This window comes from Odontesthes bonariensis, chromosome 18, assembly GCF_027942865.1.
Source record: "Odontesthes bonariensis isolate fOdoBon6 chromosome 18, fOdoBon6.hap1, whole genome shotgun sequence".
Lineage (NCBI taxonomy): Eukaryota > Metazoa > Chordata > Actinopteri > Atheriniformes > Atherinopsidae > Odontesthes > Odontesthes bonariensis.
This window is the reverse complement of record NC_134523.1, coordinates 31,907,100-31,922,572: the sequence shown is the minus strand read 5'-3', so window position 1 is coordinate 31,922,572 and position 15,473 is coordinate 31,907,100. Positions and strand designations below refer to the sequence as shown.

The following is a 15,473-nucleotide window of genomic DNA, read 5'->3' as shown; positions in this document are numbered from 1 at the left end:
CCCAGCCCTCTATTTAGTTTCCTGCCTCCCCTGTCAGTTTGCTGGATCTTTGTTGTTGTTATTCGTCACCCTTGAAACCCATGCCAAGATTCCTGCTTTCCATGATTTCCACGTTTTGTCAAGCTAAGCTTTATTCCATGCCATGTTCTTTTTGTTTGTTTTGTCCAGAGTTACGCTTTTTTTGAATCCGGCTTTGCCGCGCCTTTAGTTTGAACTTTGTTTGTTTTGTTGTTAATAAATCAACCTTTTTTGAAAGTCCGCATCCGTGTCCACCCTTCCATCCACCGCAACCTGACACTTTCTCCCACGGACCCTAACCATTTCAGGTAGAAGTAATAACAAAAACAACAGAATTGGGGAGCGCACCCCTATATGCAATCAATATATCGCACACACAAAAAAAAAAATAATAATAATATTTACACATATATATATATATATATATAGAAGAGGGTAGGTTGAAACAAAGCACGAGTATAGTCAGATAAAATCAGATCTGATTGGTTTTACATTCTCCGTCCACTTTGTCCAGATCTTATAAAAATTTTCTTTCTCAACTTTGAGGGAAAAAGAAATCTTCTCCATAACATAAATCTCGTAAACAATTTCAATCCATTCGTCGATGGTGGGAGGTTCCACTTTTAACCATTTCCTAGTGACACATTTCTTACTAGCTGCCAATAACAGTCAACAATTTTTTGTCTTTTATGTTCCACGTTTCAAAATTTATATTGCCCAAGAATACAGTTTCACATTTTAATGGAATATTCACATTAAATATATTTTCAATATGTTTGTGGATCTCTCCCCAGTATGATTTTATTGTTTGGCAGTCCCAACAGATATGGAAGTGGTTGGCTCCATTAGACCCACAGTCTCCAACAAGCGTCCCCGCTGCCCTGGTGACGTTTCTGAATGGGTGTAGTGAAAAATCTTGTTATACTTTTCCAACAGAACTCCCGCCATGTATTTGACCCGGTTGAGATCCACTGTAGTTGGCATATTTTCTCCCAGCTCTCCTGTGTGATTATTATCATTATTTCCGTTTCCCATTTCCTCTTTATGTATTCTGTATTCTCTCGTTTGGATAATTGTATAGCTTTATATAGTTTGGAGATAATTTTGTTGCAGGATCTGGACTTAGTTAATGATAAGAATGCCTCCCTGAGCCCTGACTCATCTTTCTCCAACACCTCTTTAATATTTTTGTTATAATAATGTCTCACTTGCAGGTACCTAAAGAAATTGTCCCTCCCCAGACCATGTTCCTTCTATAGGGCCTCAAAGCTCTGAAATGTCCCCTTGTAGACAAATGAATGATAGGTAGTTAAACCTTTTGTGATCCACGTCTTAAATCTGTCATCAGTTTTGTTTGGCGTGAAGTCTGAATCAAAGGCACACCATCGCATAATCTTAAATGTGTCTTTTGGTCTGCAAATTTTGACTATTTCCTGCCAGGACTTCAGGGAGCTGCTTACTATAGAGTCCTCTGGGATCTCCTGTTCCTCTTGTAGTTTATTGTCACTTAATAAAGCTGTTATTGGAATTCCCTTTATCATTGTTCCTTCTATTTCCTTCCATGCTGCGCTGTATGTAGATGAGCACAGGCAGACTAAAGGTCTCAATTGAGCTGCATGGTAGTAATCCTGTAAGCAGGGAAGGCCCATTCCCCCTTTTTCTTTTCTTAATTGCAACGTTTTAAATTTGATTCTGGCCTTTTTCCCCTGCCACAGATATCTCGCTATTAGTCTGCCCCACTCTAAGAACTGTTTAGATGGTATTTTAACGGGTAAACATTGGAAAAGGTACAACATCTGTGGGAGAATGTTCATCCTGATTGACTCTATCCGGGAGCTTAAACTTAAAAAGGGAATAACGTTCCATCTTTGTATATCCGCTTTTATCTTTGAATTTAGTGGGTCATAATTGATGTTATACAGTCTCCCTAAGTCCCTAGGTAGTGAGACACCCAAATATTTAATGGACTCGGCATCCCACTTCCAATTGTACATGGTCCTAATTAAAGGTGAAGGGTCATAATTAAATGTTAATGCCTGGGTTTTGTTAATATTAATTTTATAACCAGAAACTAAACCAAATTCTTTAAGCAATTTCATCAGTTTTGGGAGTGTCTGAGTGGGTTGTGTTATGCTTATCAATAAATCATCAGCGAATAGGGCTAGTTTTTGCTCCCCAGATGCCATTGTTACCCCCTTTATATCAGTCCTCTGCCTAATTAGTTGACTCATGGGTTCTATAAACAAGGCGAAGAGGAGTGGTGACGCACAGCATCCCTGCCTCCTTCCTCTTTCAAGAGTAAATGAATTGGTTAAGTTTCCATTGATTTTGATTGATTGCTGTTGGTTGATTATATAGTGCTGCAAACGTGTCAATTATAGTTGTATGGAAGCCAAATTTCGAAAGTACTTTATATAAGAAAGACCACCTCACTGAGTCAAATGCTTTCTCAGCGTCCAAACTTTTTGATGAGTGACTTGTCTCATAACGTGCAGTGTTTTCCTGATGTTATCTTGGGTCTGTCTCTGTCTGACAAAGCCAGTCTGTCCTTGTGTATTAATACTGGTAATATAGAGGTGAATAGTTTATAGTCATTATTTAGAAGACTTACGGGACGGTAATTTCCACACTCCAATTTATCTTTCCCTTCCTTAGGTATGATCGAAATCATACTACATTTGTTTCAGAGTTCCTTATTTTATATATAGTTCTATCCGCTTGTTGTTTTCTTAACCTATATGATAGCAGTTTCAGTGATTTCCCACCCGTCTCATAGTATTGTTGCTTTGTAAAAAGGAGCTCTTTCTGAATTTCTTGAGTGTTTATTTCATCTATTTCTTTTTTTAATTCTTTGATCTTACATTTGTCGACATCTTTAAGAGACTTTGCGTGTTCTTTCTGTAGCCTCTTCAAGTCCTCTTCTAATTTTTTGAGTTTTTGCTCCCTAATTTTCTTCTCATATGAGGAGATGGCTATTATTTTGCCCCTCATCACTGCTTTTAATGCATCCCAGAGAATGGGTGGGGTCACTTCTTCATTATCATTACTTTCCAAATACAATTTAATTTCGTTTTTCAATTTATCTTTAATAACTGGGTTATTCAGAAAGCTTGAGTTCAGTCTCCAGAGAGTGGATTTCTTGTTGTTATTCAGATGGATTGACATATAGATGGGACTGTGATCTGAGATAGAACTGGGTCCTATTTCACAGTTACCCACTCTGAAAAGGTCTCCTTTAAGAATAAAAAAGTAGTCAATGCGTGAGTAAACATTGTGAGCGTGTGAGTAATGTGAATAGTCTCGACTCGTCGGGTTCATCTCTCTCCATACGTCCACAATCCCCACTTCACGCATCCAAGTATTTAATCTTCTGCTAATGTTTTTTGAGTCGGATTTGAGTCAATTCTGGGATTTATTCGGATGTTAAAATCTCCGCCACATATTAAAATCCCTTGACTTTTTATTGTCATTAAATCAACCATATGTTTATAAAAGAACCAGTCACATACACGTTAAGTAGACTTATCACAGTAGGCTACCGTCTGTTTTCCCTGTAACCATTACGAATCTGCCCTCCTTATCCTTATGTTCTGACATGTGTTCATAATTGACCGTACTAGATATTAGAATCGCCACTCCTCTCCGCTTCCCCGATTCATGTGAAGAAAAGTGAACATGTTTAAATCCCGACTTATTCAATTAACTATGTTCGGAGTCGTTGAGGTGTGTCTCTTGTAGGGCTATTTGGATTTTGTCTTTCTTTAATTTTGACAGGATCTTCCCCCTTTTAACTGGATTGAGTACTCCATTTATATTAAATGACACTATTTTTAAATCTATGTGATTCCCCTCTCCATCCCTCTCAAAAACCCGGTGCGCTCCCCCCTCCCTGCAAGAACCGGCAGGGAAAAAACAACTAACATTCTAAACAACAACAAACTGAACACAATTTGTCCGTGTGATTCCCTATGTAGGGGTCTGATAATCCGACCCTGTTGAGCCTCCCGAGGTGGCTCAAAGTGTTGTGGAGAAAATGAGTCGAATCACGCGTTGGTCAGCCGTCCATTGGGGAGTTTATTGAACAAACTGTCACAGCAAATATGCATACAGAATGTACAAAATGTCCGACGAGCTCATCTTGTGACACCCTTTTATACAGTTTTATCATAACAAGTGTACGTGGCCCTCTCTGGAGGCGCCTAGCTTTCGCAGTTTATCATAAACACGCTCATTCTAACTATCAACAATATTCATATGAACCAGTCAACAAGGCACAGGATGTAACTAGGCCAGAAGTCATGATATCCTTCTCCCACATAGTCCCCCCTGAAATCACTTATCAGTGATTTAATAAAGAAATAATCTAAAATGAAAGAAAATCATCCCACATAGTTAATTAAGAATTAATTAACATAATCAACACTAAATCATCCTAATAATTCTACAATATCAATCAACGGGACCATTTTGAATAAATGAAAAGGAATATATATATGTGTACTCGAATCACATTAAATGATTAAATTAAATTAAACGATATTGAATTCAACAACACTACAAGTCTTACATTGCCATCACACTTGTCCACTGTTCGCAGTGCATAGGAGCGAAAAACCCACCGGCTGCTACTTTCGTAACTCATGTCCTTATCTTGGGAAAACTCACCTACGGCCCCCCCCACTTGGCGACCGACCACTTTACCAAGGTCGCACTCCGAACAGTTGACTAACACAACTGGCAATGCACATATTAGTGATCAGTTCTGATTGATAATACACATAGACTGAATGCATCACCATCAAGTCAGTTAATCACCGTTTTGTACCAAGTACAATACATAAAATTATGGATTATCACACAACAAATAATAATAAAATGCAATGTAATGCAGCTCTTCCAGTCCCGTCCCATCTCCTGTACTCTGGTGTCGTCTGCTTCTGGCCGACCATCCGTCCGGCTGGGTCTGGAACTGCTAAGCTAACTCTGGGAGGAGAGGTCGCCAGTACGTCACTCCCAATCAAAGAGATCTTCAGCATCTCTTCTCCCTGTCCGACTATACTTGGTTCCACACTCGAGGAAAGAATCTTGTGAACCGTCCGTTGATAACCTTCATTCGTTGACCAGCTCTCCCATGCGTTGGTCCTCAGACCTGGTCTCGCATGGTCATCCGCCTCCTGATTCCTTCCCCTGTTTGTTTGAACATCACTTGCAGCAACCACCTTCTCAGAATGGGTATAATGCAACACACCAATAGGGAGACCATTATCACTATCAACAATACTGCTATTCCCGCTTTAACTGTCATCGCTCCCCCTTTTTCCAAAATCCCAAACAGACCAGTCCACCACCGTTCACCTCCACCAGCATCACACGTCAGCTCCTCTCTCCGTTCTCTGATCTTCTTCACGGCCGTTGTAACCGTTCCATGAGCTGCAGTGTTCCCGGGTATAAATGTACAACATTTCCCAAACATCTGGCAAACACCAATTTTCCCTTCTAATATCCATTCTAAAACTTGTCTGTTCTACCAAGCCATCATACTCGTCTCATGTAGTTGTTCTCCAAAGCCTGCAAACCCTTCACTCGTGTAGTCACGAATCCTCTGTTGGTTGTATTATATGTAATTAATCCACTCACCATTTTGTTAAATATGATCCACGGCAAAATAGACTCAAATCCAGCTGCAATCTCACTGCGTGCTTTGAGCTCAAAAGGAATCCCTCTCGGCTCCCCTGTTGCATCCAAGTAAACGTGCTTATCCCTGATGTAGTCACCACTAGATCTTTAGCTCTCCCTTTGTCCACATCCAAACCTCGCATCCCGTTTACCTTGTCCTACACTAACACAACTGATGTGTTCCTCCTCACCAGTGCCCAAAGACCTATCCACCTGTGTCTGATCCCCAAAAAGATATAGCGTTAAAATGATCATTTCTATATTTTCACAATTTGATCCAAATAAATAAATCCCAATAAATATTGGTTTCATTTAACAGTAGTATTACCTACGTGAGTTCCAAAAGCATTCAAACTCACCATCGTAATCTACTCTATAATCCGTTGGAGGCCCATCCTGTGATGTACTCAGATTAAATTCAGCACAAGAAGACTCCAATTTGTGGCCCTCCTTATTTTGAAAATAACTATGTAATTTATTTGGCCCAAACATCAATCTGAACTTAATACCACACATAGGAAACAATAACCATTTATCCTCTTCCAATGTGTACCTACCTTCTCTGCATTCCCGTTGCTGGACCACCGCACCGTCCCTGAAGGTGTGTGGCCCTGGAACAACAACAGGCAATGCCCCTGGAGCGTCTGCGCATATGAGACACTCCGTCGCTGTCAGTTCTCTCGTAGTGTACCATGCCCATCTATACCACATATCCTGTGCTGCCTTAACCCATTTCCACAGTTACACTGTTTTCCTGACTCCACCTGTGCATGTACACTCCGTCTGTTCTTGGGTTAACATGATTATTCTGTCCTGTAGTGCTAATGGTATCAAATCCCCCTAGCCTTCCACGAGAAATCTTTCTGTTCTTACAACCATTGTGAACAACTTCTTCTGACCCAATCAGACATGATCTTACCAGATTGCCCCTTTGTCGTGGCGTCCAGAGGCGGTGATTTGGTCGTCTCCTCCTCCGGACCCATGATCCACACCTCCTCAAATCGTTTATTCCCTGGACTTAAGTTCAAGCTTAGCAGATACCTCTTCACGACTAGCTCTAGTGTGTATTGCTGGCAAAGTTTGTGGCGTGGCGTGGTCTGAGTGGGTGTGTATTGTTGCATCATACTCATCTGACCCAGGCTGGCTACTTCCCTGCGGGGTGGCTTCATCACGGGACCCTTCCAGCCTCTCCTGTTTGCGGGATCCCGTCCAACATCTCCAGGCTTCGTTCTCCTGAGCCCATGCAGTCGGCCAACACCCACACCTGGATGCTCATAAGTGTCAGAAATCTTAACCTCTTCCTTTTGTTCATCCTCTCCCTCGGACTCGACTCCGACTGTTTCTTTAGCCCGAACCTTAGTGCAGTGATTCAAATGGTCCTTTCCGTCTTGGCTCAAGCCACTTCCTTCGGAACACTTCGATGTGCACCTGGTCGCCTGGCACCACTGGCCTCTCAACCAGCTGTTCGAGACTCAAGTCTCTGGACTCCTCCTGTAGATAGATTGTTCTGTGGATTGCAGTTAGTTGCTTCATGTAAGCTGTCCACTCTGTTTGCACCTGCTCAAGTGGGAACTGAGGTGCCGGCATGGGTCGACCCGTTAGCATTTTATGCGGTGTTAGTGCGTGACTCTATGAGTCTGCATAGGACATCTCATTAGTGCAAGCGGCAAAGCATCTAGTTAGTTTAGTTGAAGCACAGATTCAATTCAATTTCACTTTCCAGGTTCCTTTGATCCTCTTACCCATCCCTTGACTCTGTGGATGATAAACGGCCCCACAGCGCTGCTTGATTCGCAGCTGCTGCAGAATGCCTCTTGCACTTTTCTAAACAAACACTTAACCATTTTTGAACTAATCTCTGCTGGAATGATAAACAGATGAATCAATTCTCCTACCAAAAAAAAAAAAAAAAAGTTTTACGACTATTTATCCAATATGTATGACCAATATCCTTGTGGTGGCGTGACATCTGGCTCCAGTGACACCATAGGTGCCAAAACAGCAAGCTGGCACTTTGATGCTACTTTCGCTGCTCCATCAGCCGCGTTATTACCTTTACTGACCACTTCGCTACCTTTACGATTCTTTGACACTTTATCACTGCCAATTTTCAATTTTCATGACTGCAATCCGCTCCTTCATTTGGACATCATGTCGCACTGGACTTCCGTCTGACCTCCTGAACCCTCTCTGCTTCAAAACTGCTTCAAACAAATAGCAAATATCATGAGCATATGCAGAATCTGTGTACACATTCGGAACCTTACCTTTCACCAGTCGACATGCTTCCGTTAATGCCTTCAGTTCAGCCAACTGTGCCGAACATGGCCGTTCACACTTCTCAGCTTTCACCGTCACAAAGTTTTTCACCGTCCTGTTTCACAACTGTAAAACCTGCATGATTACCCAAATGATCTCACAACATGATCCATACACAACGTAAGTCACGTCAGCCTGCACAAGTGAAGTTGCTTCTAAGTCAGGTCTCAGTTTAATGTATCTCACAGCTTCTGACACACGCTCATGTGGTTCTCCTTCAAACTCACGTGGAATAACATCCGCAGATCCCGATGTAGTACCCTGCTGTATTCACATCTGGACGTGTCAAAAGATGCACAACCTGCAAACATCCTGTCCGAGTCACAACATACCTACTCTGATTTATTAGTTCTGAAATCTTATGGTTTTTATTGGAGACATATAAGAAAAATGGCTTCTCATAGACTCGTGTTGGCCGTTTTAGATAACTTTTGCTAATTTCGTTTCAAATTTTCAAAGGCTAACTTAGCCTCGGTTGTCCTCTCCAGTTGTACTTTCAACCTTTGATCTTTGGATTTTCCATGATTCCTTCCAGAGGAAGCAAATTTTATTGCATAATCCTCCCAAAAGAAGATCATACTTGTTGTATTTTAATTTTATTTATTTATTCAGTAGTTATTTATTTATTTATTTTGGACATGGCACTTTTCTTACTCCCTCCAAGTGGGATGGAGAGATATCAGTAATTCCCTATGGGCTAAATAGATACTCTAATTCAGGCTATCAATGCTAAAATTTAAATTAGAAACTTTGTTCCGTTTAAATTTTAGAACTTCGTAATAGTGGCACATTTAAATTTTAAATTCAGAAACTTTGTTTTGTTTTGTCCTAGTAACAGTGACCTATTTACATTTAAGTTTTAGAAACTTAGTCATAGTTTTGTAATAGTAATAGTGACATATTTAAATTCAAGTTTTAGAAACTTAGTAATCGTAACACATTTAACTTAAAAACTTTGTTTTGTTTTGTAATAATGACACACCTGAGGGCGGTCTTTAAACCCTTGAGTACGTCTGATGTAAGTGTACTTCTTGCCTCTATATGTCAATCTAAACCAATACTGGGATTCCTCTGCCAGAGGAACGCCTTGGACCTGCCGGGCCACTTGCTCCGCCCCGCAGGGACTGGCCACGGTCCTGCCGAACACTCGGGTTTCTCGGTGCTCTCGGACAGCTGTAAACAAAGTGTCCCCTCTCGCCACAGGCCCAACATGCCCCCGAGGACCTTCGTCCTCCAGGTGCACCTCTTCTTGACCTTTGACAGGGTCGACGATGGACTTGCCCCTGTGATGGCTGTTCAGCGGCCCCCGCTGTCATGGCCTCATTTCGTACTTCTTGCTTCGCTTGCAGTTCTTCTAACTGCAACCGTGCAAGTTCCCTTTGCATATCCTGCTCCTGCTCCTTCCGTTTCAGTTCTTTTCTGTATTTGTTTACTGCATGCACCACGTGGTCTCGGAATTGTCCATGTGACATTGAATTCAACCCCACCACATCCTCCAGCCTCCCCTGAGCTGGGGCAGGCAGAGCCTCTTTGATGGAAACTCTGAACAATGTCACCCAAGCTGGGCTCTTCTCGATTTCTCCCTCAGACTCTTGTCTCCATTTCTTCAATTGTTGTGCAATGTACACAGCTGGACTCTCTGTTTCTGACAGTGGCTCCCCCTTTAATGCTTCGAGGTCCACTCCCACAGGAAACTCAGCTCGTAACGCTCTCCAGAGTGCAGCTCGATATGCATTAAAGTCAGTTCCATCAGCTCGGTGGCTCAACATCCAGTCATTCTCACTGTGTCTCAAAATGCCCTCCATGGTAGAAGTTCCAAAACACAGTGCCCACACTGCCTTAATGTGTCCCACAGACAACAGTTTATTCACAGTCTCTCGTTCAAAAGCTCTTATCCATCTACTTGCACCTCTGTGAATGTCCGGCAGTCTGGCAACCAGCCCCCCTAGGTCGAGCGTCTGCCACGACACATACTGTCCCTGCGTCATTTCTATCAAACTCGGTGCTGACGCTGTTGGACTCTTATGTTCTTCAGAAGATGCCTTTTGAACTGGAGGTGCCAGTTCTGGTGATTTTTGGTATTGTGGGAGCTGTCCCCTTGCCTGATCTGAATTACAGACGGCGTCTGGCTCAGGAGCTCCATGACTGCTTGATGTAGCTATTTGTGGTTCTGGACGTTCATGAGATATTTTATGATCTTTTATTTCAGAATCTCCTTGTATGTTTACTGCTCCTGGCAGTGTTGGATATATCTCTGCATTTTCAAAGAAATGTAAAACTTTTAATTCAAGCTCTCTCTTTTCCTGTCTCTTTTTGCTTTTGTCCTTTGGTTTGTAAGCTTTAATTCTTTGTTCCATAATCTTACAGGTAGTTACATTGAAAGTGCCACCTTTTGGCCAGGGTGAGACGTTATTTTTTGTTCGTTTTTCCCATTTTAGAGATATCTTTTTAATATCTTTGGAATGTTCAGGATGTTTGGCGCTGATGGTTATTGTTGGTGTTACATCCATTGTTTCACCTAGTTAGTTCCCTTCTTTTGACTTTTTATTTACTTATTTATTTTCCCTAATTTTCCTTATTTATTATTATTATTCCCCCTTTTTTTTTTTTATTGAAAGTCAATTTAAATTAAACTAACTCTAATCAATGCTAATTTAATGCTCGGCTAAATTTAGCTTAGATGCTGCTAATTATTGGATTGGATATTGTCAATGCTAATGTTAAGGTTAGCCTATGTTAGCTTTAAAAGCTTATGCTCTAGGTTGTTTTTTAAAATTAAACCAATGTTAATTCAATGTTAGGCTAATTTAGCTTTTTGACTTCTAGTTTGGAGTTCGGTTACTATTATTGCTAATGTTGATGTTTGCTAACCAATGCCAATTGCTGTTAGCTTCCTAGCTGTTGCTAATAAATGCTAACCTATTGCTAATTAAGATTTAAACCAATATTTGCCTTATTGCTGTTGCTAATCAATGCTAATTGTATTTCTGATCAATGCTAATTATGGCTAACGAAATGCTAACTATTGCTAATCAATACTACTTATTGCTAATCAATACTAGCTTCCTTGTTGACCAATGCTAATTGAATGCTAATTATGCTATTCAATGCTAATTATGCTATTCAATGCTAGTGATTGCTAATCAATGCTAGTTATTGCTAATCAATACTATTGATTGCTAATCAATACTTGCTGTATTACTAATGCTACCCAATGTTAATTTATTGCTAATCGAAAGCTCAGTTAATGCTTACTCTGTTTGAAGTGACTCAGGCTAAAGGCGTTGCCCCAACCTTTGCTCACATCCGGATGTTACCGATCCAATAGATGACAGTAGCAAATTAGGCCACGCCCCCATTCCGGTGAAAACAAAGTGCCGGCTTTGACTGGCGGTAAATACAAATCCCGCCATAGTCTGTCTTCATCTCGCTATCTAACGATAACCAGCCTGAAAACCTCCTGCAATGGCTAACGTTAGCTATATTACGACGTTGTCGAGCGATGATCGGCGACGTTATATAGAAAAAATTAACGATCTAGGGGATGTATGTCCATACAGCTTACCGGAGGAGAAGTGGGTAAACGACCCCACCCAATGGCCAGAGGTGACATACCCAGACATATACTCCTACCTCATTGAATCACCAGGTAGGCTAATGTAGGCTTATGACAACTATTTTTAAATGAAAATTTACAATAACAAAAAAGAAAAGAAAGATAAATGCATAATTTATGTCCACTGAACACATTACTGAAGAAAGCAAATTTAACACTACTGATCCACCCTTCTTTAGGGATTTACACAGCAACCCTGATGAAGAATTGGAGGTCCCTGGATGCTCAGAAATGTAATGATGATGGCTGGGTGGATGAGGTGCTACACCACAGACCCTGTGTTCAGACAATAATTTTGAAAACAAAGGTCAAGCCATCATGGAGGGTGACTGACAAGCCGTACCACCCTTGGGTTGCAGTAAAGATGACTGGGGAAATTGCATGTGCACACTGCAATTGCATGGCAGGGTAAACCGATTGCATTAATACATTAATAGTATCATTACACTGACACACACATAATTCTATCACAAGAGAAGAAATTATCTTCCTAATTGATGACAAAAAACTGTATTCCCTTCTATTTTAATCTAGACTGGGAGAAAGTTGCTCTCATGTAGCAGCTCTACTTTTTAAGGTGGAGAAATTTGTTCGCCTTGGCTACACCAGTGTGGCACCAACAAGCATTGCCTGTACCTGGAATAAGGCATGCACTAAAAAGGTTGAGGCTGCCTCAGTGAAGGAAATTCAGTTCTACACAGAGAAGACTAAATGCAAGCAAGCAGTGAGGAGAAAGGAGAGGGCCATTCCGAAGGCAAACCATGACCAGCAACAGCAGTTCCTAGAAATGTTGTCTGCCACTGAGAAAATGCCAATTGGTCTAAGTACTTTTAAAAATTTTGCAGAGCCCTTTAAGCCAAAGTCATGGTTTCAAAATCTGTCAGAATTCTCTGATGACCAAGTGTTGGCAATAGAGGAAAAAACGAGAGAGCAGGCAGCATGTGCAAGGTGGCATGAGGAAAGAGTGGGGAGAGTGACAGGTTCATCTGCACACAAGGTGCTCCACACCTCTCTTGAGAATCCCTCCAAAGCCCTGCTGAGAGAAATAATGAAGAAAGGATCCCCAAAAGACAAACTGAATGCAGATCCGATCATTTGGGGCAGGAATCATGAAAAGGATGCTATTGACACCTACAAATTTGTCCTAGGCCTAACAACCACAGGTATATCACACACTTCCATCACAGTATCAAATGAAATATATAAACCTCACCAGAGACTCAAGATTAAACAGGCAGGCTTCCGAGTTTGTAAGGACAAGCCGTACATTGGTGTAAGCTGTGATGCCTACATCTCTTGCGCCTGCTGTGGGAATGGTGTCATTGAAGCAAAGTGCCCCTGGAGGTGGTCTGAACATGTCTCACCTGCTAACTGGCCAGCAGACAAGACAGGTCATCTTGAGACATTATCATCACTGAGGACAACCCACAAATACTACACCCAGGTAAGACTGTAGGTAGCTAAGTAACACCTCACAAGAAATGTAATTTATGTTTTAGAAATTGTGTAGTGATAGTGAAAGGAGGCTGTGCTGAACTTTTTCTTCAGGTACAGATGGAGATGTATGTCTGCAAAACAGAATATGCTGATTTCATCACCTGGACCCCAAGGCAAACAGTGATTTTCCGAGTGAAAAGAGATGAGGGTTTCATCTCTCGGGCCCTTGACACCATCAGCCGTTTCTGGGCCAGACATGTGTACCCCAAGCTGGCAGGAGTCCCATCAGAGCTGGAGCATCAGGTATGCCTACATTTTGCTCAGAGAATGCAGTATTGTCATTTTTTTTTTAAATCGCATCTAAGGATAGAGGGTAGCACTCACAAACTTGAAAAAAGGAAAGGGACAGTGCCTTATGTCTAGCTTTTTTCAGTTTGCGAAGGTGCATCCAATGCCTCATTAATAATAGTCATGTAGTATGTAATAAATATATACCACTGTAATATAGAGAAACACAATTCCAATTAATAACAAATAATTTATTTGTGATATCAGGAGTCCACAGACACCGCTTCAGAACAGGAGTTTCAGGTAAAACACAAAATATAGAAAACACTCCATTACAGATGAACAATGTTCTAAACACTACTTTACAGTTATATAGAAAATTCATGTATTCAGGGTCCTATACTTTCTTAAACATCAAATTAGATTCAATATTGTGTAAGAATGAAAATGTAAAATATAAATAGAAATTAGGTTTATGGCAAGAAGATTTGTAACACAGTTTATCTACATTTACAGGACACCTCCACTGTCAGTTCAGGGTGAAGCGCAGTACAGTAAGGTAGATTTGGGAAAGGGAAAGTCACGTAAACACCGAAGAGAGCAAGACTTGACTGACCTTCACATGAGAGTAAAGACTTGACTCAAGATTGACTTGAGTCAAGACAAGACTGACTTGACCTACACATCCCCCTCTCTGTTTTTATTGAACACAACGCTACCTGACATGTTGACTAAGGCAGCACAGACATGTACTATCTTATCAATGGTAACCACATCCCTTTCCTTCACCTCATCCCACAGGGTCTTGACAAAGCAGCGAGGGAGTGGCCCATCCAGTATGCGGAATCTCCGTTTCAGCACACCTATCACCCGTTCTGTAAAATAACACAAAGAGGTTTTAGAGTGTTTTTTAGCATGAAAGTTAATACTGTTATTTTACATGTCTTGTGTTACTTATATTCAAGTACTGAGATCTATGATAGGAATTTCAATTCCAGTGTGTTATTGGTTGTTAACTGGAACAGCTTCTCAATACCTATTCATTGTTATTCTTTGAGCTGCATTGTTGGATATTAATTTATGAGTTTCAATGAAATTGAAATCCAATATTAAGTGCAATCAGATTGATGTATGGAATAGTTTGCTAATCTGTGGAAAATAAATGTACTTGCCAACATGAATCCGAACTTTTGACTTGATTCTGGATTCTTCATTGTCTTTGCCTGTGAGCTGTTTCTTGCCACGAGTGAAGGCTGGGGTTATGAGACTGACACCGAGCACAGAAAAGTCATCCTTCAGGGTAAAGCCCCGATCAGCCAAAATCTGAAACAAGTAATACATTAGATGTACATACATTGTAATACATTTTAATGTTTGTGGTGAAACACATTTACAGTACTTGTCCATAATGACTACAAAAATACAAAACAATACGATACAAAAGCTGTTACATTATAGATTGTTTACATATAGATCTGAAATTTCCCCATTGTGGAACTCATGAAGGAGTACCTTAACTTATATCATCTTAGATTATATATGTACTAGCATAAATGCAAGGTGTAGAGGATTGAATTACCTGGTCCCCACGATGGTGATAGCAGGGTGAAATGAAGCCACATTCCCTTGTTATCTTTACATATGATGCTCTGCCCCCCCAGGCCTGAGACAAAAAGGTGATGCTGCCTGCAGGACTACATGCAATAAGGTATTTCACTGTAGTCCACTTCTTATAGCTGGAGTATGATTTAGCTCTGTGGGGGTAAACAAAAACACAATAAAACAGGGTTTAAAATGGAACTAGAATTGTTTTGGATATTTAGTCAGGTGTTCAATATGATTAAAATAGTTAATGTTCAGTTTATATTCAAGATCTGTGCAGAAACTGTATTAAAAGCTGCCTGGCTAAGTAGTCATAACTTCCACATTTTTGTGACCTTTACCTAGCTTTGAGGCCCTTTGGATATTCAATTCGAATTTCAAAGCAATCAATAATTGCTGTGAGACGGGGAAAGTTGACCATCATCACTGGGGGTATTGTTTCTCTGATGCACTCCCTGTCAGGCCAGTGGATGAGGAAGGTGATTTTGGCATACAGAATATTCAGCCAACGTCGGAA

The 15,473-nt window shown here is 40.9% G+C and overlaps 2 long non-coding RNA genes across 2 annotated transcripts; one reads left to right on the top strand and one right to left on the bottom strand.

Moving 5' to 3' along the window:
* The first annotated feature begins 12,656 nt into the window (after positions 1–12,656).
* Positions 12,657–14,405, top strand: LOC142367694 (uncharacterized). Its single transcript, XR_012767153.1, has 4 exons — positions 12,657–13,073; positions 13,178–13,369; positions 13,622–13,657; positions 14,156–14,405. It is a non-coding gene; the product is annotated as an uncharacterized LOC142367694 (long non-coding RNA).
* LOC142367693 (uncharacterized) lies at positions 13,533–14,991 on the bottom strand. Its single transcript, XR_012767152.1, has 3 exons — positions 14,934–14,991; positions 14,527–14,677; positions 13,533–14,229 (listed from the first exon to the last, which is right to left on the bottom strand). It is a non-coding gene; the product is annotated as an uncharacterized LOC142367693 (long non-coding RNA).
* Positions 14,992–15,473: the final 482 nt, after the last annotated feature.